Here is a 27,233-nt window from a genome sequence, read left to right as displayed (position 1 = left end):
CAAGCTGCGTGGAGAGGAATCTTTTTCTCTGAAAAATAGAAACATTATTTTCAAATGCAGAAGCTTATTGACGCAAGAGTCTAAGCAGAAGATACTGTAAACAGTAACTATGGAGACATGCATTTGAAACAATACACTAATGTCTAGTGATTGTACAAATACATATTCTCAGACAGCAAAAATCCAACTCAAACTGATGGAGGGGGGAGTCAAAAATGTAGAAATGCCTTGCATAAACAGCAACAGTACGTAAGTATGAAACTTGGCAAGTCTGTTCCCATTATCACATAGATTGTGTTTAAAGAACACTTAGAAATTAGGTACTCTCTTGTTGAGTCTCCAAGGCATTCCTTCCTTTTTCAGAGCTTATTTAAGTTACAAACTCTATACATACTATACAATGTAATATCTTCTATTTTTTAAAATATAACCTCAGATACACATCTTTTTCCCATGAGGACAGAGTCCCAACAACGAAGCTAAGTAGTCTTACTGACTTACTCTTACTAACTCAGTGCACTATTTTAGACACCAAACAATTTAACAGGAGTGATAAAGGGGCACTGTTCTGGAAGATGAGGCTTGAATCCTTTTTTACAAGAGCCAGCTCAGGCTGTCACAGCTGTGCTGAACTTGAGTTAAGGGGAGTAATAAAGCAGTGGCTACTGCTAAATAAAAGTCAGCCTGGGCATGACCCAAGGGCCAGGTTGAAGTGATCAGCTGCGCTCTCATGGTCTAAAGGACCTTTTTTTTTTCTCTTTTTTTTTTTTAAATACCAATCTTAAAACCTTATAAACAAGTCCAGGAAATAAACTAGCAATTAAACAGTGTGGATGAAGAAGGATCAGCACTGAAGCATCCTCTTCAGTCTTTGGTTAATTTAGCAGTGCAGATATACCAAATACTCTCATGTACTCACATTAACACTAGCAAACTTTATACAGTTGTCTATCACTCTACCTTCTACCTCTAATTTCGGGTACAAACTGTTGAAACATCTATTCTGGCCAGCACAGAACCACCTTAAATCATCAGAGTTTGTTTCCTTCTGCCAAATGAAAGCAGCTTTACTATTTTTTGATCTAATCTGGCTTTGGTAGCAGGTTAACCATGTTTGCAGTTGTGTCTGAGCTAATAGATCCAGCTGGATCCATGCTGTCTCTTAGCAGAGTCAGACTTAGTTGTGTCAATTCACAGTATAGCTAGTCCATAAAGCAGGTAAATGAAAACTGAATGCGTCTGTGCGAAGAAATGGTTGCACCTTCTTGCCTAAGATAGCATTATTGCTTCATAGGCTGATTTTTTTTTTTTCTTGGAAAGAAACAAAACAGAAGAGCCCCACCCTGAAACAAGAACATCTGTTTTTTGTGAACAAACATAATTACTACTGTGCATTTTAGAAAACAATAATTTATAAATAGAACATTAATACCTCACAGGAGAATTCTGACTTTTACAGTAGCCACTATGATTACATACCACTCTAAACATTTAGAAATATGGTTTATGTGGGAGAAAAAGTGTTTCTGTACTTAATATAGTTGACTGCAGTGTATATTAAGGAGCTCTATGATTTCACTCTTGAGTTTTTGATAATCTCCAGATAAACTTATTTAATACAGTAGCAGAGTACATTGCCATGAGGGATCTCTAAAAACTTTACTATACAGTTATTATATAAATAGTAGCTATGAGAAATCAGTCAACTTTCCAGAGTGACACATGAGATTCAGCATACTCATGGTCCACAGAATTTAAATTAAGTCAATTCAAAATCTGGCCTTTGTGCTTGTTCCACAAAAGGATGACAGGGATTTTTATTTGTCTTGGGATTTTCCCCAGCTTTGCTTTGTGTCCAGTCAAAAATAACTTCTTCAGGTAAAAATCTACCTTCATCAGATCAAAATTGAAAGCTGAGTGTTGGCATATGGGGGAAGAAGTAAGAAAAAAAGCAAGGGCAGCTGAAGGGCAGTTGAAGTTTGGAACAGACAGCAACAAGCTGATAGTGACAAAACCACAAAAAGTGCCTGGACTTTTCTTCAAACCTGAGTATAAACAGTTTTCACCTAGGCAGTGTTAAAGTCAACCTTCTTCCACATTTGTCCTTCTCTGCCTGTGATATTAAGAGGCGAGTAGCTGTCTGCATTGTTGTGGGTAGGGATGAGGGACATTTCTCAGCAAAAGGGCTGTAATCCTGCCTCAGTGTACTTGCGTTATGTACTTCTTTCTGAAAGGCATTTTAGACCTGCTGTTTTGATTGTGGCTTAAGAAATGTCAGCAGGTCCCTGAAATTCTTTCTTTTCCATTCATTGTCTTCTCTGAATTCTTCTCTGACTTCAGGGAAAAAGATGGAGCTCTCCTGGAGACCAAATAATACAAATTACTTAAAAGGTAAATATGTGCAATTGCCTGAATCCTGACGTATTGTGTGAGAGGAAGAAGAGGGGGCAAAATAAAGTACCAAAGAAGAAAAGCAAGAAAAAAAGACCGAGTTTTCCTATTTACTTAGCAAAACACTGTTTTTGTTCTTTCAGTATTCCCTTCTGTGAAATGAGAATAGTAACTTTAATTAACATGGTTAAAAAATAAATCTGGAGAGCATTCTGAAGTATTTTGGAGGGTAATATTCAAGCTGCAGATTCAAGCTCTACGGAGGAAAAAGGAACCTTCTTTTCAAAAGCAGACATTTCTGCTCTGGCAGACACCTGCAAAGAAAACAAACAAACAAACAAAACAAACAAACAAACAACCCAAACCAATCAAAAAACCCCACAAACACTAGTAAAAGCTTATCCTTGCAAAACTTATGGCATTGCTAATGATCAACAAATACAAAAACATATAATGTAGCCAGTTCTGGTGTGGAGTGCAGTAAAAACACAATTTCATAAAAAGAGAAATTTTAAGGACAATCTGAGAACCTTACAATTTTACTGTGTTACTTTGCTCAGACATTTAAACCATCATGTTTTCTGAACCCCAAACACAAAGTCCCCTTACTCAGAAGACAGGATTTCTGAAAAACAAATGTATAAAATTGTAAAGCCATACACAGAAAGCTACTAATGAGGGTGCTAAAGTTCCTAGCAAATTAGCCTAAAGATACTTTATTATATATGAAAACATTCTGTTAACTCCTAATGATATCATGGAAGAATGCTTTTCAAATCCCTGAAAACTAAACAGCAGCTGAAAAGCTAGAAAACCTAAAAATGATTACATGTTATCATAAAGCACTTGGATAAAATAGGTTAGCTCATAAATCAGAGCTATAGAATCTACTTCAGGATAACTAAAACAGCGGAAGCAGTACTGTTTACAAAGGAACTTTAACTCCAAACAATGCATCTAACCAATAGAAAACAAACACATTAAAAGAAAGGAAATTAGTGAAGTCATTACACAAACCCAGCTGGGAACCCAGCTGTTTCAAGATAAAGCAAACTCTCTAATTCTTGATCTTCAGGAGTGTCTAATTAGAATACAAACTAAAAAGTTGTTCTCCGAGACAATGTTAAAACAAAAAATAAAAGAAGTAGAAAGCTTCCTCTCAGAATCAGATTCCTCTGCTGTGACAAAACTGATTTTTGAAAGTCTGAATAACAAAACAAACCAGAAATGTTTCTGCTAAAGAAGTATGACATTAACTATGCTTAAATAAGGGCTGGAATGTACACGAGTGTAATACTATGAAGCATGTTTTCTTTTTGTTGTTGTTTATTTATTTATTTATTAAACATTAAATAGACGTGCTGCAAGCCTATGGTGTTAATCACCTTCATTGAACAAACCAATCAAGAAAATACTGCAGTCAAGAGTATAATGGCAAATTGTACTGAGGACTACAAACCACAAGATTTCCAAGTAGGGCCACCTTACTTGCAGGACTTGCAGTGAAATATGTTTGTTTAATTAGATAACTTTGCAATTCTTTATTTTCATTACACTATTAGTTTGATATTGATAATAAGAATACACTTAGGAATAAGAAATGTATTACAAGCATAAGGATCAGGTTGACAGAGAGGCATTAGAGGATAAAGGAGACTGGATTTGAAATAGTGAAAGTAAGGGTACGCTGACTGCAGAATAAGTGTAACATTATTTCTTACCAGATCCAGCCGTTCTACTTTTGAGAAGATAAATGTGAAGATACAGATATTTTTTTATTATTATTTTGAAGCAGAGGACCTACATAATCACTTTTCTGTTTTAGCATATTTACCGCCACAAATATTCTGAAATTGATTTTTTTTTTGGGGGGGGTGGGGGGGAAGGAGGAGGGAGTGAAATATTACTCAACACTATGCTCCTTATGTCTTCAATATCTCTTAACCATTATTATTTTTTATTATCTTTCACCTAGTGCAAAGGCATAATTTATATCACTGTAATGGTAGTATTTAAAGTACAGTTGTAAAACAATTTTGCAGTATGATTTTGTTCAAGAGTGCCCTACACTGAAATGGCAATACCATCACCAAAAATCCAGTAGCTGAGAATGTGAGGCTTAATGTTGCAGATGATTTAGTGTAAAGGAAGAATCTTGAGACATCAAGAATGATAATAAATAGATAAATAAATTCTGTGAAGTATGAATGTGCAGTGAAATTATCTAAATATTCTCTGTTTATGCTGAATCAAGCCACTGCTTGAAGCTATTAATCTTTCAAAGACTATTTCTTTTTACATTATATAAATAATATTTTAAAGTAATTTGGTATAATACCAGAAGCATATGGGTTCAGTTGTACAAAAAGCTATATCCATCGCTAACCAGTTCATCTGCAAGTTAAATTAATGGAAGTATTTTATTATAAATTCCTCACTGGTATGTAATGGTTTCACGTGTCTTCCCCTCTGTTGGTTCAGCCATTCATTAAATCATAATCTGCCTTCATTCTGAACTTTCAGCCTACCCTCTAGCCTGGATTAATCCACTTCACAAACCTTTACATTTGGAGAAAGTCTCATATGATCTAAAGATCTGGCAGCCTTCTACTTTCCTTTTCCACTGTATATGTAATGTTCAAACTGTTTAGCTTGTTTCAGTCTCCACCTTCTTATGCCTGCTTGTCTTCCAGGTCAGGAGGAGAGGTATACAAGTTATCTTCCTAGCAATTAGAAAGGTAAATCAATTGAAAGATCTCAATACTCAATAAAAAAGAACATTTTGAAATTTAAAAGCATACAAATATTTGGTACCCATACAGAAAACCACTGCCCAGGATGGAGTATAAGATAATTTATTCGTGTAAGAATCAGCTTTTCTTGTAAGCTTCAAAAGTATTATTTAAGAAAAATGATTCTACCAGGAGAGAAATAAAAGAGGTTATCTCAAAATATTTTGTAAGCTTAGATGGGTTGGTAAAATTTTAAATATATTAATAATTATTTATCTCATGTGATACAAGTTACAGACACACCAGTGCACTTGAAATTTAAATAAAGAACAGGGATTTTCTGCACAATTTTGCACAAGTGGAATTGTTTGTAACCTAACATAGTTACTAAATTATATTTCTACTTGTTTTTCAGTTTTCTACCATCTATATATATATTTTGATTTTATACATGCTATTTCTTTTTTTTTTTTTTCTCAAACCTGTTTTAACTTGCATTATATTTATTTGTCTTTTTATTTTTATTTTTTTAAAAAATGAAGTCTCTCCAGGGCAGGAAACTTGTCTTATTTATTTTTATAGAATGTTGCTTAAATATATGTTATTATGTAAATGATCTTAATTTTAAAATAATAATACTTTCACATCAAAACCTATTTTGAGTTAAATGCTCAATTTTTATTTGTTTTGCTTCTTATGTTTTTGCCAAATTAAGTATTTTTTTTCATGCATATTCAAATACCTTTCCACATTGAGCTCCTAATTAATTTAGTTTAATTTAAACAGCTAATTTTCTTATGAGAATTCCCAGTTCCCAGAGGACAAATCATAGGTCCACTGCAGGTAAAGAAAATTATGGCTTCAGCTTCATCAGGGACAAGATTTCACCCACAACCTTAGCTGATAATATTCTCTGTACCATAAACTGCTATTTTTGCAAGGCAATCTGTGATTCTTTTAGTCATCAAATGTGGAAGAGTTTGCAAAAAACATTGTTCTTCTTCTTCATTTATTTGATTGTGTAAAACCCAGTCCATTCTACTCAATATCCCTTTCTTCATTTTTTTTTTCATATTTCTTTAAGGTTTCATTTTTTCTCATCAGTTATGCTAATTTCTTTTACAAGCAGAATGTTTCTGCCTGACGTTCTTTCTTTGGCAAACGAACCTCCCCTGTTGCTCTGGTCTCTGCTTTTCTTATGTTTCCTTCCTCCTCAGCTCTCTGGTTTTAATAGATTTCTACCCCTCACCTCCCTTCTAGTCATCTCTATACTTTTATTCCAGAAGGGGAGGGGGGAAGGAGACCGGGACCTTTGGAAGAAGCTAAAGTATTATTATCCTTACTTTACAAACAGGAAAGCAAAACTAGACAAAGCAAGAAGATGAATCCATGTTTCCATGTTTAGTTCTGGAATTAGCACATAGAAGAAAATCTTCAACTTGTCCTGTGGCTGAGATTTTCTTAAACTGATGGGATGCCCCTCCTGTGGCTGCACAATTATATTGCCTTCTAAGCTGAAGCAGACAACAGCCACATGTTGGGCTGTTTCTGCTATTTGCAGCTCACAGAAGCCCCTGTGAAATCAGGGAACAAGTATAAATATGCCGAAAAGGCTGAGATTAGTTGAGGGAGTCACAGAACCGAGAAACTCAAGAGGGCCCAAGCTTCACAGACTTCTACATATGTTTCTGACATACATGCAATATACGCTAGCAGTCTCTATGTATATTATATTGCATTTGTATTTATGAAAATAAATAAATAAATATGAAGCTGTCCTCCTAAGTAATTATTTAAGAACTGTGACTGCTTGTAAGAATATTTACACCACTTTTTTAATTATTGAAAAGAAATAAAATGTAAGAATTAGTTTATAATTTTTGATGTATTTTTGCTGGAAGTGGGTTCACTTTATACTAGCACAAACATAGGATGGTACTTTAGTGGAGGAGAGGTGAATTTCAATAAACCTGAATAATAACCATTGAGGGTGTTTATTTCTTTTAAACATTGTATACAGCTGTTGTAATGGTGGCAAAGATGTGTGCAAGAAAGCTACATATACGATACTACAAACTGTTTGTTTCACCCTTTATTTAGTAACAGCTGGTAAAATGGTATTTAAGAACAATTTTGATTTAATCTAATGAGAAACTGTGTTGCAATGTACTGTACTGCCTGCGGAAAATAATTAGACAAACATTGATTTTTATGTTGCTATAATAGTTTCATTTTCGATAACTAGGAATTTATATGCATAGTTATTTGTTACCATTTCTCTCTATATACAGGCTGGAGATTTGCTTGAAAACAAACAAACAAACAAAACCACTAAAACTTAAGAAAAAATATGACAACAACAACAAAACAACAACAACAAAACAAAAAAAAGTCTTAAAATGAAGTTTAGCTATTTTAACTGTAAAAGGTCTCCCTTAAGAATTCAGTTTTATATTCAACTGATGTTAGACCAAGCTGGTGTCAAAAGGAACCAGACAGTGGGATCTATGGGGAGTCAGAAGTAAATCAGAACACACGAATACTAACAAAAAAAGAAGAACAAACAGAAAACAGGGCATGGAGGATAGCATAAAAAGAACTTTATTGTTCAGTTTTGTGCCTACACCTGATATAATTTGCATTATAAAATTTCTGATTTATTTATTTTATGAATCAAAATAATCTTGAATACACTGAGACATGACAGCAGACTAAATGTAGTGTAGGGCTCTGACTTATAGCAGTTGTTTTCCTCCATTGATATGAATGCAATTAGACTTTTGCTTAGATTACATGACTGAAAATCAAGGTCAGAATCAGGGCTAAAGATACATATTTACTGGAAAACAAAAGATGCAAGCGAAGAGCTGGACAAGTGATCATTCACACATTGCACTACAACTAGTTCTACCAAAGACAAAGACTAAGCATCTGTCTGAGAGTAATTCACTCAATGGATCTTTCCTGAACATCTAAACCACACCATGTTTTATCCCTTCTTTATCCCTTATCCCTCAGCAGTCCTCCAACATTGTCCCAGAAGGCTTTTGATTCTCAAGTACCCTCACTGTCCTCAGGCTTTTCCCTCAGTTTTGTTATAAAACCGTTAATCTTGCTGATGGCAATAGAAGTCATCACATCCTTTCAGAGCATTCAAACCAAAAATACACATGTGAAAATAGACATGTAACCACAAGGACCCATTTCAAGAAAAATATGTCTGATACATAGGGGGGCATCAGAGAAGCTTGCCCAAAGCAATGTGCTGGTGTCTTATTCATACTTTATCTTGCCTTCATTTTAGAGTAAACTGATTTTCTGACGTGGGAGCATGTCGTTTCATAAATGGAGGTAACGCATTTGAACTTGTCTTGGAATTATAGAAATCACTTTGTTCCTTTTGGTGGAAGGAAACCATAAAATGAATCTGAATCCCTTTAGGCTTTTTTCTGCTCAATTTAGTCAGGTTCTGTGGCTTTCACTACCCTCCCCATTATCTACAGCTAAGGTGTATGCACTGGTTTAACATCCTAAGTGTATGGAACCAAGAGGAATACAAGAAGCCTACATTTCTTATATGATTCTTCTGTGGGTTATTTAAAGCTGACCATATTTTAGGGTATAATGGAAGTTATTTTGCAGAAGTTGGCTTAGTAAAACACATCATCAGCTATTTCTAAACTGTTTTACATACTTCCAAACAGGCATTTTTCTACATACTAAGAATGGGTCCTGTCATGTAGCCATCCTCAGAATGATTACAACTTCAATTTAAGTTTATTGGGACTTTTCAATGAGACTCTACTACAGGATGAAAAGCACTCATGACATCTGATACCTATTAATTTGGGAATTCACAATTTAAGACCTTCAGCGTTATGAGTGTCTTACTTACATGCAAATACTTTTCAGTGTGTTTACTTGTGCTTATAATGACATTATGCTGAGAATATTTTACCCTCAAAGGAATTTATCATATTTTGTTTGCTATTACCAACATGTTTTTTGAGCTGTTAGTCTGAAACAAATATTTAGACAAGTGAAGGAAGTAGTATTATTATTTCTCCCACTGCACATTAGTAAAATGTAAAGTACTGTGCACCTAGATTGTTATCTGCTTCTGATGAAGTTTGTGATTATATTTTCTGGGTTTAGTTTGAAAGCTAAGACATCTGTTTATCTGGTGCATACAGAATAACTCTCATGTCTCTTCATCTCTAAAATTTTCAAAGGCTTTCATTCTGTTTTAAATCCTTTGAAGAAGCAGTAATCAAAGACAAAAATTATCAGAGGTACATTTTTGTTTTCCAAACAATGAAAATAACAACACTCATCCTACTCCGATTTCAGGCACTTGCAATGAAACTTCAAACCTGGAGATTTGCCACACAAATCAAAAGTAATATGGGTAGCAGCAAACTCCAAAGTGCTGGCTGGATTACAGTTAATATGGGTACGCCCCCCAGACTTCAATTCATCATATAAATTTAAACCAGGCATTTAAATAATAAAGACAAATAAGGCAATGCAAAGACTTCAAAAAACATATCCCATCACAGCATGACAACACATCAAGGTTTTTTTGTTCTCCTTCTTTTTTATTCAGATGAAGAAATTGGGGAGAATAATGGTGAAATGCCCTTGTAACACAAAAACTTTCTGGAAACAGAACATTGAACAAACAATATTTTGCCATTCAAAACTGATTTTCAATTTCAAAACTTAGTCTGAAGTACTATTTTATAAAAAGAAATGAAAATATTCTTGAAAAATGTACATTGCAGCTGAACTGTCTTAATTAAGATTTTTTTGTATTGCCAGATCTATTCAAACTACATTTTTACTTAGCACTTGAGGGGAAAATTAACAGAGGCCTTTCTTGAGGAACTGAGAAGTTTGCTATGCATTTTTCATTTATTGCTCTGACATGTATCCACCTCTAGTATAATGATGCCATTTAAAATAGATTTTGGGCAGAAGACTTAATATTTAGTTGAACCAATAAATGATGGGAGTATGTGAAAAGTTCTTGCAGAAATTCTAATTTATTTATGGTAGAAAGAGAGAAAGAGAGGAAGGGGAAAGGGAAGGTGTGAGGGTGAGGGGTGAGGGTGAGGGGGAGGGTGAGGGGGAGGGTGAGGGGGGAGGGTGAGGGGAGGGGAGGGGAGGGGAGGGGAGGGGAGGGGAAGGGGAGGGAGAGGGGAAGGGAAGGGAAGGGAAGGGAAGGGAAGGGAAGGGAAGGAAGGGAAGGGAAGGGAAGGGAAGAGGGAAGGGAAGGGAAGGGAAGGGAAGGGAAGGGAAGGGAAGGGAAGGGAAGGGAAAGGAGAAGGAAAGGAAAGGAAAGGAAAGGAAAGGAAAGGAAAGGAGAAAGGAAAGGAAAGGAAAGGAAAAGAAAGGAAAGGAAAGGAAAGGAAAGTGAAAAAGGAAAGGAAAGGAAAGGAAAGGGAAAGGAAAGGAAAGGAAAGGAAAGGAAAGGAAAGGAAAGGAAAGGAAAGGAAAGGAAAGGAAAGAAGAGGAAAGAAAGGAAGGAAAGGAAAGGAAAGGAAAGGAAAGGAAAGGAAAGGAAAGGAAAGGAAAGGAAAGGGAAAGGAAAGGAAGGAAAGGAAAGGAAAGGAAAGGAAAGGAAAGGAAAGGAAGGAGGAAGAAGAAGAAGAGAGAGAAAGAGAGAGAGAAAGAAGATCAATTTCAAGACTTTTGAACCAAGCACAACCTTCACCCTAAAGACATATTCATTGTACTCATCATTATTCCTGGATGTTCAGACACCAGAACTGGGCCTGAGGACATATAGAAAAAAAATGAAATGAAGTAATATAGTATCATTTCAGTCCCTAGGGGATTACTCTGGAGCACAAATGAGATATCAGACAGGGTCATTGTCCTATGAGTTCAAAATCCTCCCTGAACTCTGCACTTATAGCCACAATGACATGTTACAGAGCTCTCATGGGTTACCATGTCAAGACTGTGCAATCCTATGATGCCTCTCATCACTTTGGTTACCATTTGTACAGATAGTATGCAGATGTCTTCACAGTTACATTGACCATGAGGAGCTAACCAAAGGTAACAAATACCATGTTGGAAGACAGAGATGAACATTTTTAAATTATATTTTTTTTGAAATGGGAGTTCTGCTTTGTTACTGATGTGAAGTACATACTTACCTAGCAAGGAGAAAAAAAAAAGAAAAAAAGAAAAAAAAAACAGACACCTGCCACTGTAAAATAGTTAGGAAGAGTTGTATTCCATTTTTATGGAACATTATTTTGATTAGAAATATCTCCCTTATCTTTAGATTTACTTAAAATATGCTTGGGCAGAAGCAACCTCAGTTAATTTAATAACTATGAAGCCTGACTCCTTCAGAAGAAAGAGAGAGAAAAAAAAAGAAAGACATGGGATTTTTTAGCCTTAATCATTTAAAATAAGCTCTTTTTTCTCCCGTTTTAAAATGCTCAGTGCTATCACAATTGCACTGCAGTTTGCATCAGTTTTCTCAGACATAAGAACTGCATCAATTGCTGAAAGTGACAACTTTCTTTCATGATATCATAGGGCAATATCATCATTGCCCATAAAGTACATTGTTGGCTCAGTACTGTTGAGTCAGAGCTGCATTCAAAGCCCTGTGGGTGAATAAGGCTGTGGTTTACCAACAGCATTGAGATGATCTAAGCCTGGAAGTTATCACTTTCAGTGGCAATTTTCTCAACTCTTCCTCTGTCTATATATTTGGCCCCTCCTACCCCCAACTCTCCATTAATATTTAAACAAAAGGAACTGATACTGAAAAGTGTTAATATTTGAGAGGTTGATTGTTGAATCAGTTTCTGGATTAGTTTACAAAGTAAACATACGACCTCACCTGTTGGCACAAGGGAAAAGGTATTAAGAGACAACAGAGAGAAGGATGGAGTGATCATCTCCTTTAGCAGCTTCTTATACTTAAGTTAGATTAATGTGTTCATGAAAACATAGCCTAATTTAATTCATATTTCCAAGGTCCTCAGTGTTTCCAAGATAGATGAACAACTGTCACACCCTCTGACTCTCACTTTTACCTCCCTTCCCTTCACCTGGGAACAACCTCAAGATGCTATCATCACAGCAGCAAAAGAGCTCTCTGAAGCATATTTGCCTGTCAGCTGGGTAGTTGCCTTCAATTAGAAGTGTGAGGAGTTTTGTCTTCTAGGTCGCAGGTAGATTTTAGAGCCAGATTGGGTTGTCTAACAAATGCATTTGTATCCTGTGCTTTTACCTACATGTTTGCTTTTTGGGAAAGGGAAGTAAACATAGGGTCAGATATGAATATTTTATGACCTTATGAAAAAAAAAGCTATTATGATGATCTTCAGGTTATAGTTACAAAAAAAAAAAAAAAAGAAAAAAAAAGTGGAAAATAGAGGGGAATCAAAAGTGATTGTAAGAACAGAGTAATGAAACTTCTACCCTTGGTGCCCTTCTACCTCCAATGAACAAATATTCTTTTAACCCATGAATCATTGTGTCTTAATAAAATTCATTTCAGTGTTAACTTCTCAAAATTTTGAAGAGAGAAACTTGTGAATGTATTTGAATATTGAAAACCAGCATGTTGTAAACTAATGTGTAGGTATTCCAAAGAGAGAGGAAAAAAAAATAAAACAACCTGATCACTTTGTTGAATATAAGTCCAAAAATGGTAACTGGCTTAAAAATAATTGTTCCTACAGAAAATAAACATTTCATTTATTATATTATTATTATTAATTATTATTATTATTAATGTTTATTTATCAGCCAGTCCTGTTATCTCCTCCGCTCTGTCCATCTGTTCCCTGCTACACCTGGAAGAATATTCCCACTTAAGTTACAATGTACCTGTACAAATCATTGACTCACATACAAAATCAAGAATATTCGACCACTCTTTAAGGAAGAGAATGTGTGGGAAGTGGAGCTGAGAAAAGACTGTTATTTTAAAAATATCTAAAATAGATTTTGAACCCTACATTTTGAAGCATTTTAAAGTGTAATCTCTCTCCTTTCTGATCCCCTTTGACATTTCTAGATGATACTGAAAAACACTGAACTAAATATGAAGATGAGAAAAAGACATTTTCAGTAACAGATTTACACATATATAGGGCTAAATCTTATCCCAAAACAGGCTTATGAAAATGGAAGAAGGAATTCAAGGGCCTTCTCTGTCTGGTGTAATTTTAGATGACTTAGGCTATTCCTATGTTAGGAAACAGCGAAAAGCAAGAGAAACACTCGATTAAGATATGCAGTGCTAAGGATCTAGTGTCTGTACCATACACAACTCACATTCTTTCGCTTTTGCCTCTCTCTAGTCTGGTCTCAGAGGATGAAGCACAATTGGTATGCTTGTGGAGAACTTCTAGATTAGTTTAATTCCCCAAAATCCTGGTCCACTTGTTCCATATCTACTTTGTGATGGGAAATAGAGGACAGAAAAGGGGCCCACGAGTACGCTGCCCAAAACAGGCAATTCCCTTAATGTTACTGTCTTTGAAAGAGTAACTCTGTGTCAGTAAATGACCTATTGTGGTTTAGCCTGAGCAGGCAGCTGAGCACCACACAGCTGCTTGCTCACTCTCCCCAGGTGGGATGGGAGAGATTATCAGAGAGGTAAAAGTGAGAGAACTCACAGGTTGAGATAAAGATGGTTTACTGGGTAAAGCAAAAGCTGTGGGTGTAAGCAAAGCAGAACAAGGAATTAATCCGCTACTTCCCATCGTCAGGCAGGGGTTCAGCCACTTCCAGGAAAGCAGGGCTCATCATGTGTAATGATTTCTTGGGAGGACAGACACCATCACTACCAATGTCTATCCATCCGTTCATCCCCTCATCCCCCACCCCCCCCCCCCCATCCCCCCCCTTCTTTACCCCAGCTTTTATTGGTGAGCATGACACTATATGCTATGGAATATCCCTTTGGCCAGTTTGGGCCAGCTGTCCCAGTTCTGTCCCCCTGCCCAGCTCCTAGTGCACTCCCAGCCCCCTCACTGGCAGGGCAGTGTTTGAGAAGCTGAAGAGTCCTTGGCTCTGTGTAAGCATTGCTCTGCAACAGCTAAAACATCAGTGTGTTATCAGCATTATTTTCATCAAAAATCCAAAACACAACATTGTGTGAGCCTCTATGAAGAAAATTAACTCTGTTCCAGACAAAACCATGATAGATATTTATATATATTTACACAGAATCTTTTTCTCTTATCTTCTCTATTTGTATAGGCCTATGAACCTCTGAGAATAATCTGTTTTTATCTGCCTAAATCCTCCCATTTGGTTTTGTATCTCTGCAGTTCTATCTTTTTTTTTATTTCCAGAAGTCCGTATGGCAGCTTTCCAATTGTATTTATCCACTCCAACTAATTGAGTCACATAAATGCAAGTAATTTGAAGCATTATTGTGAGATATTTCTGTTTGCCTCTTTAATTAAGCAGTTGTTCACAGGTGCATACAGTTACAACAAAATTAATTGATAGCTTTATATTGCAGTTTTTGAATCTGCTACTCTTTGGTGTTTGCAAATAGTGCTGTTAGACACAGTAAGTCTTATCTTGTTCATAGGGAACATTTCTCACTTTCCTTCAGAAAAGGTTAGGACAGATTGACCTATATATTGGAAAATCTATGCAAGCAGTAAAGGTAATTTTGCTAAAAAAGAAACAGAGCAAATGTTTATTTATGGAATACTTTATTACCAATGGGAAGAGCTGCAACCCTGCTTTGTATTTCTGCATCCATAACAAGTATCTTTACTGTCAAAAATCATTGCTAGTGGAAGTTAATAGTTTCTGTGGAAATTGCGGGCATTTCATTTATTTTTGTCAGAGACTGCATTACCTTAACCATATAAGATTGTTCTAGGATTATTAATAAAATTTCTTTTAAATATGTATTCTTGTTGTTGTTAAGCTAAAATATAAATATATATATATATAAAAAACACAACACATACAAATATATATATATATATATATTTTTCAGCTACCTACGAAAAATTTTCAAGTTTAAGCATGGGAGTCTGGTTTTATCCTGTATGATTCTGGGAAGCTAGCTAGAGGCTACTAGTAGCATAAATGGAAAATGATAGTCATAATCCAGAGGATAATTCAGCCCTAAAAGGTAAAGTTGGAATTTCCACCTGGAAGTGACTACTGCTTACTACTTATCTATGCTTTGGGTATCCAGATAGGTGGGAAAGGCTACAAGAATATTTTTATAACATATAGTTATATAATATATAGTTATATCCTGAAAAATCTTTAATTTTTAATTTTCTGTCAAGGTCTTCACTTAAGATGAAAATATGTGTTCAAGTTAACAGTCAAGTACCCTTACTTAGTGTGAATAAATAATTAGGTCAGAATCTGGCTCTCATTGTTTAAACTTTTCTTGGCAGGATTCTTATTCCTTGCAACATTTGAAAGGAAAAAGGAATTAATACAATAATAATGAATAAATTAATAATAATTCAACATTAACTGAGATGGGAGCAGTAAAAGGTGTATGTTTTCTACTGCACTTAGCCCCATACTTCTGCCGTATGTTCTCTGTATAGTAGTCTATATATCTATACATATTACTAGTGACAGTAATAATATAAACACTGTTGTAAAATTACATAGTATATTAATCATTTCCTACAGAGCAAATTCTGTCTAGTGGAGTCAAATGCAAACTTGCCATCTAGAAATAGAGTAGAAAGCTCACACCTAAAAGAAAACAGTGTCCAATGACTGATATGATTTAGAGATTAAAGAAGAAAACCAACCAATTGCTGCCATCCAGTGTGATGGTTTATCTGAGAGTTTTTAATATAATTTTCTGTGACCTCATCGGAACAGCTGAAAAATAGTTGTGCCTCAGCCAGAAGACAGTAATTGACCCAAATGAACGTATTTTACTCCATATTGCAACAAAACAGGATCATGTACACAATGAGCAGTCATGTTTCAGGAAGACAAGACAGTAATTTCCAGATGAGGGAGAGAAGTTATTATGAACTTTGTGTGAGCTTGCAATCCCCAAATATTTCAACAGGCAGACAACAAGAGGGAAGACTTTTTTCTTCATTACAAAATGCATAATAGAGGAGTACAATGTCCAGTTTTGCTGTTACATTTTACAGTTGCAATAACAATCTGAGAGATCTGAGGGGAGCTACAAAAGAGAAGTAAAACAGTGGTAAACTTAAAAATCTCAAGCTGTTTTATTTCTCTAGAAGAGTAAAACTCAGCATGAATGTAATGGGCATGTTCCTCATAAGTTGAAGAGACCTTTGCAAGTAGAGGATTCTTAATATAGCAGGAGAGATGGAAAAAAGATCATATAGCTGAAACCTGAATGTAGACAAATTCCATTTTAAAACAAAGCACGCTTTCCTAAGAGCTTTGAGAGAACTTACATAAGTATCTTTTATATTTCCCATTATCACTTCAGTTGTCTGTATTAGTTCTGGGTACCTTACTAAAGTCTATTCTCCACCTCACCCATAAATTATGAAATTGCTCCCTGAATGACTGACTAAAAATCTGTTCAAAGTATTGTGGATACTATAGTAGACAGTTACAACTGCCAAGGCAGTAGTGTTTTAGCAGTGAATATGTAGGTAACATCAGCTGAATAGCATATAAATTGAGATAGCAAGATTTTTTTTCCCCTCACAAACTCAAATATAGCTCAAATATAACCATAGAACTGCCCTTGTCAATCTTCGGTCTCCATAAGATGAACCTGAACACTGGTGCTCACTGTTTAGTTCGGGCATCCTTTAGAGGTTATCAAGATTGTCAAGCTTTCTCATTTAAAATCACTGCATATCTACCTACCACCTGGCACTTATGCAGAAGTGCACAAGTACATGAAATTCTGTCCATTGTGGTCTAAACTATTAAATGTAAGAATCCCATGCAGAAGTTAATGCTGTTAGTACTTTCTCTGTTTAACTTTTACATAGCATCCACCTGCTGCAGTATATGTGAACTTATAGCAGAGCTGGGTAATAAAACTGAGGAGGTCACTTTTATTCAACAGAAAATCTGTTCTAATTTGTTACCATAATAGTCAACTATAATGGAAAATTATGAAAGTTTTCTCATCTGTTATTAAGATTAAGTTCTTCTTTCAGTGGGCAAACATAATTTTCTGGATGAGTATATAGCAGCACAATACATAGTTTTCTTAATACTTTCAAAAGCTTACATAAAGTACAAATCATAAAGATTTAAAAATCACCACGTGACAAATGTTCATCCTGAGGTGATTTACAGAGCTGTTTTTTTTTTTTTTTTTTTTGATGAGGGAGGAGCTCTAGTTCTGAAAAGAAATGTTGCAAAAACACGATAGAGTTCTTTATTTGTTTTATCTCTGTGAATTTCTATCAATTTTACTCAAATTAAGCACAAAAATGTTTTTCTTTTTAACTGCCAGACATGAAAACCTTTTTCTGGGATCTGAAAGTCACTGCCAACAGTAGAGTTCTCTCAGGCCAGATTATTACAATTGAGTAGACACCTTGTCTCCAGTGGGATTGTGAAGGTGCAAATAAAGGCAGCATTTGGCATTCCAGCGGGAAATTTGGAGATAGAATATCTTCACTGATGACATACATGCCTGACTAGAATCCAGCTTACTCCCCCAGAGCTATTGGGTCTACTAGGCAGGGAAAAAAAAATAAAATAAAAGAATTTACAAGTCAAAGTCAAAACACAATTGTTTCTGAAGCAGACAGATATGACTCACAGGGTTTCTATCAGTTGAGAAGGAAGCTGTCTTTCCTTTGAAACAATTTATACATGAGTCCATTTGACGTGGTGTAGCATCTCTAGTCTAACACAATGGAAAATTAAATATATGCAGCCAGGTACAACAAACCATTTGGAATTTTGCAGCACTGTTTAGTCACAATTAGGAGCTTGCTTGCAGACTAATGATTACTTCCTAACATGCTTAGTCACCTGTGCTGCTTTTGGATCAGTATTCACAGAGATGCATAGCATGGGATTGAGGTGCCTAAACATGCCAGCTGTTGTGGATGTCAATTTAGGTGCTTATCTCCTTTGGATACCTGAATCAATCTCATGCTGTTGGGCCCTTCAGTCCCTGCTATCTGGTCTTTCCTGTTCCAGGTATCTCAGTACCTGAAACTGTATAATAGTCTTTCAGCAACCATTTTCTATTTGTTTCTTCTCATTATTTCTGCTCCAGCTGAAGTTATTCCTTGTTTTGAGATAAAAATACTAATTGTATCATCTCATGGGCCATAATATTGGGAAATACATGGCAGCCATTGGGTTTTAATGGCAACAAGTAAGTAAATAACTGGGATTTGTTTCCAGATGGAGTTGGTATAGAAAAGTCATTCAGTTACTGTCCTGTTTAAACCCCAGTGCTACATTCTGTATTGGCCATGGAAAATGGGCTCATCATTTGTAGAATGAGGTACGGCAAGCAAGAATTATGGTCAGCTTCCCCAGGGAGGTACAGTATCAAGTGCAGGGGTGAAAAGATTTATTTTTAATCAAGTGGATAATCTTCCTCACTGTGCAATGGGAATTACCTCAGGTATAAACATTAACCATTGTAACTATTAAATATGAGGGGATATTAGATTAATTATTGTGTAGATGTGAAATAAACTGCTACAGCTTTTGCTGTTTGTAAAGAGGACAATGAACAGAGAGTCTAAATTGGGTATTTAGCTCAATACACAGAAAGATGTAGTGATCATGTGATTTTGAAATGATAGTTACAAATTCAAGGTGTATGGTATTGAATCATGTTGAATAATACTTAATTGTTCCATTTAACGGTATTTAATGCAATTATTGGAAATACCACAGCAGGCTAAGGGGCTTGGGCTAAAAACTCATATTGATTTTCATTAAGGTTTGGCTATCTAACTCCTCTGGATTAATTTGAGAATATAAATACCATTACTATGCATTTATTAGTGGTAATTCAAAATTAATAATTATACAATACTGATGTTAAAAGTTTTTATTTCAATAAAATTAATTATTATTATTTTTTTCTATCAAAATCAGTGAATACAGGTACTTGCCTGGGGTGGAAAATAATTTTATGAAAACTGATCTAGTGTGAACATACCAATAAATATACGCTTGTGAAGCCATACTTCATCAGATGTAATAAATATCCTTTGCATTTTTTTTCCTTACTTTACAATATAATCATTCTTTACCTTGCAATTTCTATGGCTTTTCTTAGGGGTCTCATTGATTTCATTTAAAGTATTTTCAGTGACCCAAGACACTTTGAGCTGTTTTAGGTAACTTTCAAAATGATATAATCATAGCTTTTAAAGGAATTTAATATTCTACTGATAAAATCTTTTCATTAACATTTTGGAACCTAAACACAGAAAGCCTGTGAAATTTTTAGTTATAATCATTTAATTAGACTTAGAATACCAACACTTGATGAGGGCAATAGTTTTAAAATACTCACCTATATTAACATTGCATATGCTCTACAGTACATATTGCAGTGATATCCCTATGTTACGAGTTAACAAGATAAGATTGTACATAACACTTCACTGAATTTAGTTATAGTATTCTGGAAAAAATCCTGGTTTTACACCATGATCATATCAACTGTTTTCCATGGGAGTCCCATAAAATATAAGGAGATCAGTACAGCATATTTTGGACACAATTTAAGCATTTTTTAGGAATGTATAAATATTATTTCGTGCCTATAGATAGCTTTAGATTAAGGTTAATATTGCTGAAATATCTACATCTGCTTTTCTTCTCACTGTGATGTTTATCACCTAATAAAAATGCTAAAGTTACCAAGGAAAGATGTTTAATTTGTTCTTGCTGCTCAGCTGCATGTTGCATCCTATTTTGTAGTAAATGGCACAATATCCCAAGTGGGCTGCCATACTGTCAGATACATTATTTATACATAACATTACTGGTTAATCAATGAACAAAAATGCAGAAGCCTTTTTTTCCCCCTTTTCCTGTGACATCTTTAAAGCTACAGTAGAGAAGAACAGATTTGCAATGTATTATACTGTTAGTCATTTTTTGAAAATAGCTTTAGGAGTTTCCTGGCACTGTTTGCACCATGCATCTAACTAAATTGACTGTGATTGTTAGACAAATGCAGTAACGATTTGTGCAGTGCAGAATAATATGGTTAACTATGTAAGCCATTCTTACTTTCCAGTTAAAAGTGAGCAAGATACATTTCAGCAAATGCTTCTAACAGAAGATTTTTTTTTCCCTTTAAATCTGAAAGGATGAAAACTGAATAGCCCATCATGATTCTACACATGTGTTTATAGGAGAGCTAGAATTTCAACATCATTTGAATTCAAAGTAATTTTAGAAATTCACTTTCAATCAAATGGGAAATTTATAAGTGTATGAAGAATGGAAATATGAAATATTTGTGCAAGCAAGAGAAATACAGCTGTACTGTGTCACAGAGCTACAAGAGATTTTTGTTTGTGCTTCAGCTTATTCTGTTGTATTTTGTTCATAGACATTTCAGATCAATACAAAATATTCATCTCTGTTCCAGTGATTGAATATGAATACATTATGTGCATACAAAAATAGTGATAATCTATGTTGATACAATAGTTCATTTTGCATTAGTGTCCTAGATGGGACAATGTTAAGAAGCAATTTAAATGAAATTCATTTAAATGTCAGCTCTCATGCTTGCGATTTTTCTATAATTGGTTATTTAATTAAAATAATTCTCATAGTCATTAATTTAGACTAAAACTTGCTGTGCACTGACATGTTTTAATTACATGGTATTAACAAAATTGATATGCTTTAAAAAAGCATGGTTAAATTTTAAACAAGAATAAATTAGAAATCTCATAGATCATCCTACTTAGAGTATTTATGAGAAAAAATCAGTCATTTAAAATGTTTATTATAAACAAAGTCCCAGCATTATTGTGCATGCATCATATTTGGTTCCTGCTTCAGTGTGAGGAGACTTTTATGCTAACACAGCACCTCTGTCTTCGAATTCCTTTAACCAACACACAATAAATTAGGTAATGAACCAAATTAAATATTAATAGAAATCCACATAAACCACAGAAGACAGACATAGAACTGACGTTTGAATTATACTATACCTTTGATATCATTAGGACAACATATTAATGAAGTTTTAAAGGGCTGAATCTTTATCTACTGTTCATGAAGACAAAAAGGATGATATGAGCTTCCTTGTAAGATACAGATAAAGAACGAAAAAGAAAATAAATATTTTAGTAAAACTACCTGGACAGGATAGAAGAACTAGAGACTTAGGCACTTATTCTTCAAGGTAATCTATAGGCAAGGATCCACATGCCCTTATGAAGTACCCTGAAGTCAAAGGAACTGATTTCATAAATAAAGTAGGTCATTTGTTTTCAGGACTGGGCTTATATTCAAGAGTGTGAGAATCAGAATTTTATTTCATTGTCTATTAATTAGACTAGCTGTATATTACTTTGACCTTTTTAATATTCTATGATTTAATTGGATGATCAGTCTACCTCAGCCTATGATTGCCAATCATTCTACATAATATACTTCAACTCTTTTTTACTTCAATGTGTGCACGATTGGACTCTTATTAACATGAAAGGATGATTTTATTGTGAATGGCATGGGCTAAAAGGGATGTATATATACATATAGAACTTCATTAATTCCATAACAAGTTAACTTATCAGTGCTGCTTTTTCTGACTGCCAACATATGAAGGCAAATATACCTCTCCCAAACTCCTCTCTACAGATCCTCAAATTCCACAGTCCAGAGTTTAAAATGTTGCTCAAGACTGAGGTCTTACCAGGTCTCACATTACTCAGCAAGCTGACTTACAAGAAACCTTGCAGTAACAAAATGTTGCAGAAAGGCAACAGAAAGCTCAATCTCCTCTTACAGTCTGAGGGCTGGATTCATCTAAGCGTATATGTCTAGATCTGAGGTCTGACTGCAGTTTCTTTATAGTCAGTGGAGAGCAACGGAGCAGAACATCTCATTCCAAATGAGACACTCTATTTCTGTCTGGATAGATTTGAGCACGTTACCTCTAAATTTCTAATTGCTTTTTTTTTTTTTTTTTTTTTGCATTGTACATGATGTCTTTCTATGTTATCAGTATCCATGGTCTGAAGTATTGTAACTTCTAAGTGTCTCACTGTCTTTAAAATCTTTATTCTCCACACCTGTGTGCAGAAGGGAAGATCTGCTATTTCTGTGAGATAGAAGGAAAACTATCAGTTTACGAAGACAGCACAGGAAGTCTGTAGTGGAATCAGGAACAAATCCTAGCCCAGTTAACTTCCATTTAAGTGCTGGCTGAGTAACCCATACATCATATTTTCTCCGCTATGACTTTGCTATGACTTTCTTTCTGCTTTGTTGCTGTAGTGGCACGGCTTCTCATGCAGTAGTAGAACACTTGTCTTACCTTGTGAGCTGATAGGGATTCTAAATTCTCAGTTGGAGCATCCTGTCCTATAGCTGCTGCAGTGTGGGTCTCCACAGGAGTTTTCTCTATAGCAAAATGAAAGTGTGATTGTAGCATGTGGTAGATAAACCTGACTAGCACAATTAACATAATCAGAAAAAAGTAGCAGACTAAAATATATCATACCAGTAATCTAAATGTTGGTGTATATAATGATGATTCTTAGTTATATTCCGGCTTCCAACAAGTGAAAATGCTACCTCGACTACTCTGCTGCATGAAGCAGACCAACTAGAAAGGTTATACTAGTATCTCCTACAATCAGTTTTTAATTTCACAGTCAACATACATTCTGAACTGTGAGTAATCCATATTTATGTTGTAGAAAATGTGGAAGGAGAGAAGATTACTGAATAGATTCAGTAAAATATCATCCCTCTTTAGCAATGAAGTCCATGTGTTGTAGGACAAAAGTGTATACTTATTAAATCATCTATGCAGTAAATGAAGTTTGTCATAGAAAATTTTAATGGATGTTGGATCTGGACTTCAATTACCCTCAGACTTTTTTCTTTTCCACAACTACTGAAATGTAAAAGTATCTTCAAGTGTGTGCAAATATAATTTATCGATAGTGTCCCTGGAAAGATTCTGTCAGAGAAATCTTCAAAACTGACAATAGTACATTTTCAGTTTACAATCAATATGCAACTTCAGCAATGCAGCTTACAATTCAAGCTTAATAAGAACTCCTTTGTCAGTTTTCTTGCTTATGTTACTGCTTAATATATTTCTTCAACTACGAATATTCAGAAGTTACCTTGCAGAGTATCCAGTGATCACTTGCTATAGGAGCTGTGGTTCTTTAAACAAAGCATCTCTTTCTAGGCCTCCTAAGTACTTACCTTTTCCTCATTCTTCCAGTCTCATTAGACTTTTGGACTGGTCATTAGGAATCACACCAGCCAGTACCCTCAGCCCAACAACTGTTTTTCAGTCTTCCTGAAGCTCACTGTTACTAGCAACCGGACTTCAGCCCCTGCAGGCTAAATATGAAGTTGTAGAAATTTAAAACAAAACAAAAAAATTTATATTGAAATCTTGAAGCTTAGAATCATGGAGTCATAGAATCATAAAATATCCTGAGTAGGAAGGGACCCACAAGGACCATTGAGTCCAAATCCTGGCTCCACAAATCAAACCAAAACCAACCAAAAATCAAAGCATATGTCTGGGAGCATTGTGCAATCATTTCTTGAACTCTGTCAGGCTTGGTTTTCTTGGTGTTGTGACCACTTCCCTGGGAGCCTGTTCCAGTGCCTGACTACCTTCTCAGTGAAGAACCTTTTCCTAACATCCAGTGTACTGGGTCTGGCTGGGATGTTAACTCTCCCTGCAGCAGCCCATACAGTGCTGTGCTCTGCACTTGTAGCTAAAATAGCAGTGGAATCACACCAGTGTCGTGTCTGCTGCTGAGCAGTGCTGGCACAGCATCAGGACTCTCTCTAACCCTCCTAGGGGGTGGGCAAAAATGTGAGAAAAGGAACATCACCAGGGCAGCTGACCTAAACCAAACAAAAGGATATTCCATACCATATGATGTCACACTCAGCAATAAAGGGTGGAAAAAGGAAGGGGGGGCGGGGGGGGGGGGTGCTCTTGTGAAAACATCTGTCCTCCTCGTGAACACCGGCTACGTGCGTTGAGGCCCTGCTTCAAGGCCGTGGTCAAGTATCGCTCATTTGTGGGAAGTAGAGAGTAATTTCTTTCCTCTGCACTTCCACATAACCTTTACTTGTTTTGTTTAGTTTTCCCTTTCCCCCTCCCTTTTCCCCTTTCCCTTTTTTTTTCCCCTTTAGTTAAATTGTTAATTGTTTAGTTAAATTGTTTAGTTAAATTTTTTAATTAATAATAATCTTTCCTTAATAATTAATTAATAATTAAATTATTTCTTTTTTCCTTTAATTAAATCATCCTTATCTCAACCTGTGAGTTGTTCTTTCCTTCTTCCCCTCCTCATCTAAGGAAGGGGAGTGAGAGAGCGGTTGTGGTGTCCAGCTGCCTAGCACAGTAAAACCACCACATCCAGCCTGACCCTTCCTGTCACAGCTCCATGCTGTTCTCTCAAGTTCTGCTGCTGTCCCCAGAGAGCAGAGCTCAGCATCTACCCCTCTGCTCCCCTCGTGAGGGAGCTTCAGGCTGCCATGAGGCCTCCCCTCAGCCCCCTCTACTCTGGGCTGAACAAACCAAGGGACCTCAGCTGCTCCTCACGTCTTGCCCTCTAGACTCTTCACCATCTTCATAGCCCTCCCTTGGACACTCTGTAATAGTTTTATATCCTTTTTGGGAGAGAAAGTTAAAATTCAAAATCATTCATCTGAGACAGAAAATTGTCCCTGCCTTTACAATAGTAGGTCACAATACAACACTTATAAAGCAGTCTAACTTTATAACATTACAGCTATGCATTAGGCCTACATCTGGGTTTAGTAATTTGTTCTGTGACAAACAGAGGTAGCCTGGGCTGCAGTGATCGTGCCCGGTAGAATTTTCAGTCTTGAGGGATACAGGATGGGCAAAAACTAGGGTTAAGATCCTAAACCTCAGAAAGGTAAACTTTCAGCTGTTTAGGGTTCCCTTGGGAAACTGACTTCAGAGAGAAAGGACTGAACGAGAGCTGGGAGATATTTAAACACACTTGGGGCACAAGAGCTCTCAATCCCAAAATGAAAGAAGTAGGGCAGAAGAGGCAGGAGACTGGCTTGGCTAAGTCAGGACCTCTTGGACAAACTAAAACACAAAACCAAAATGCATAGATAGGGGCAGGGATACACATGCTGGGAAGATTATAGGATACAGCCTGGCAGTGCAGCGAGGGGATCAGGAAAACTAAAACACAACTGAAGCTGAACTTGGCCAGAGATTTAAGAAGTAACAAGAAGGGTTTCTTCAATTACATGGAGCAAGGTAGGAAGACAAAAGAAACTGTACCCACCCCTGAAACAGACCTGGCTACAACCAACATGGAGAAGGCTGAGGTACTCAGACTTTTTTGCCTTAGTCTTCACTGGCAAGTACTCTAGCCACACAGCCTAAGTCCCAGAAAGCAAAGGCAGAGCCTAGGAGAATGAAGAACTACCCACTGTAGGAGAAGATCAGGTTCGAAACCATTTCAGGAACCTGAAGCTGAACAAGTTCATGGAATCTGATGGGATAGACGCATTCAAGGGTCCTGAGGGGACTGGCAGGTGAAGTTGTTAAGCCCCTCTCCATCATATCTGAAAAGTCATGGAAGCCTGATGAAGTGCCCAGTGACTGGAAGAAGGAAAATATAACTCTCATTTTTATAAAGGGAGAAAAAGAAGACCTTGGGAACTACAGGCCTGTCAGTCTCACCTCTGTGCCAAGCAAGATCATGGAGCAGATCCTCCTGGAAACTATGCTAAGACACACAAAAAACAAAGAGGTGATTGATGACAACCAACATGGCTTCACTGGGGGAAACTTGTGCCTTACAAATTTTGTTGCCTTCTGCAACAGGGGTATGTATTGTGATTGGAATTATTTAAGATCTTTGCCAGTGAAATGGACAGTAGGATTGAGTGAGTTACCCTTAGCAAGTTTGTGGATGACATCAAGCTGAGTGGTGTGGTGACATGTTGTAGGGATGTCATCTGAGACACCTTGATAGACTTGAGAGGTGGGCCCATGTGAACCTCATGAAGTACAAAGCCAAGTGCAAGGTCCTGTACCTGGATTGAGGCAATCGGAAATATGAATACAGGCAGGCAATGAGTGAGTTGAGAACAGCTCTGAGGAGAACATCTTAAGGGTACTGGTGGGTGAAAACCTCAACACGAACCAACAATGTGTGCTTGCAGTTCAGAAACTCAATTGTACCCTGGGCTGCATCGAAAGAAACATGGCCAGTAGGTCGAGGGATGTGATTCTCCCTCTCTACTCTGCTCTCGTGAAAACCCACCTAGAGTATGTATTCAGTTCTGGGGCTCACAGCAGAAGACAAGGACCTATCTGAATAGGTCCCGAGGAAGGCTCTGAAGATGATCGGAGGGCTGGAGCACCTCTCCTATGAAGACAGGCTGAGAGGGTTGGGGTTGTTTAATTTAAAGAAGAGAAGACTGTTATAGAGAAAGGGACACATTATAGTAGACTTCCAGTATTGAAAGGGGGCTTACAGGAAAGACGAGAAGGGATGCTTTATCAAGGAAAGCAGGACAGGACAAGGGAGAACAGTTCTAAATTAAAAGAGGGGAGATTTAGACTTTATATAAAAGGAAGAAATTCTTCAGTGTGCTGTTGGTGAGACATTGGAACAGGTGAGGCACTGCCACCTCCCTGGACATGTTCAAGTCCAGGTTGGATGGGGCTTTGGGCAATGTAATCTTGTGGGAGGTGTCCTTGCCCATGGCAGGGAGGTTAGAACTAGATGATCTTTTTAGGTCCCTTCCAATCCAAGCCATTCTGTGATTATTCTGCCTTAACATGGATGTTTAATTCTATTCAATATGTCCTCAGATACACATCCCACATGGCCATTCTGGTGGATATGAATTCCTTATTTATCTTGTGTCATAGCTGCCAGGCTTCCATGGATGTCTCAGCTA

At 36.4% G+C, this 27,233-nt stretch overlaps 2 long non-coding RNA genes across 2 annotated transcripts in view; one reads left to right on the top strand and one right to left on the bottom strand.

Annotated features, from left to right (window-relative positions):
• The window catches only part of LOC308189697, a 74,446-nt gene that overhangs the window by 22,838 nt on the left and 24,375 nt on the right, over window positions 1-27,233 (top strand). The gene's annotated exons all lie outside the window — the stretch shown is intronic.
• Window positions 1,504-4,206, bottom strand: LOC308189693. The gene is made up of 3 exons (XR_013946514.1): window positions 3,221-4,206; window positions 2,927-3,016; window positions 1,504-2,705 (listed from the first exon to the last, which is right to left on the bottom strand). It is a non-coding gene; the product is annotated as an uncharacterized lncRNA (long non-coding RNA).

Source organism: Anser brachyrhynchus (assembly GCF_964034855.1).
Source record: "Anser brachyrhynchus genome assembly, chromosome: 1".
Lineage (NCBI taxonomy): Eukaryota > Metazoa > Chordata > Aves > Anseriformes > Anatidae > Anser > Anser brachyrhynchus.
The sequence above is the reverse complement of the archived record's forward strand: the minus strand, read 5'-3'. Positions and strand labels throughout refer to the sequence as shown.